Genomic DNA, 818 nt, shown 5'->3' with positions numbered 1-818 from the left:
ACCCCTACGTGGATTCTTTAATAGCTACAGGTCTATTTGGATTATCTATTCTTGAAGGTGCTTCAATAGTTTGTGTCTTTTTTTTTTTTTTTTTTTGAGAGAGAGAGAAAGAGAGAGAGAGCATGCAGGTTGCGGGGGGGGGGGGGGGGGGGGGAGAGAATCTTAAGCAGGCTCTATGCTCAGTGTGTAGCCAGAGGCGAGGCTTGATCTTATGACTGTGAGATCATGACCTGAGCTGAAATCGGGAATCAGATACTTAACCAACTGAGCCACCCAGATGCCCCAATAGTTTGTGTCTTTTGAGGAATTTAAAGGTAAAGGTGCTCTTAGAAACCACCTGGCGTGCTGGCTTTGGCAGCACATATACTAAAATTGGAACGATACAGAGAAGATTAGCATGGCCACTGCGCAAGGATGACACACAAATCTGTGAAGCATTCCATATTAGAAAGAAAGAAAGAAAGAAAGAAAGAAAGAAAGAAAGAAAGAAACCACCTGGAAAATTGGTTCTCAAACTTTAGATACATCAGGCTACCCACAGCCTCCCCCTAGACTCTAATTCTAATGTTGTAACAAATATTATAATGGAAAAAAACTGTCACCTGGGTAAGTATTACTGTTTTTATTTTCCCCAAATTCCTGTTTCATGAAATACAAAATATCACATAACTAGTAGCCTTGCGTTTGTTGTTTTTTTTTTAAGACAGCAATCTTGTTAAAACTGTTTGTTGCAAGCCATGATTAGTGAAGCACCATCTGTGACAGTCAGTGTTCTTTTCATGAGTTGGGACTATCTAGGCAAATTTTTATGCATTTGA

The 818-nt window shown here is 39.9% G+C and overlaps 1 non-coding gene across 1 annotated transcript; it reads left to right on the top strand.

Annotated features, from left to right (window-relative positions):
- Positions 1-342: 342 nt before the first annotated feature.
- On the top strand, positions 343-449 carry LOC144616754 (U6 spliceosomal RNA). Its single transcript, XR_013556503.1, has one exon. It is a non-coding gene; the product is annotated as a U6 spliceosomal RNA (small nuclear RNA).
- Positions 450-818: the final 369 nt, after the last annotated feature.

The sequence above is a fragment of the Panthera onca genome, chromosome B3 (genome assembly GCF_046562875.1).
Source record: "Panthera onca isolate mPanOnc1 chromosome B3, mPanOnc1 haplotype 2, whole genome shotgun sequence".
Taxonomy (NCBI): domain Eukaryota; kingdom Metazoa; phylum Chordata; class Mammalia; order Carnivora; family Felidae; genus Panthera; species Panthera onca.
The sequence above is the reverse complement of the archived record's forward strand: the minus strand, read 5'-3'. Positions and strand labels throughout refer to the sequence as shown.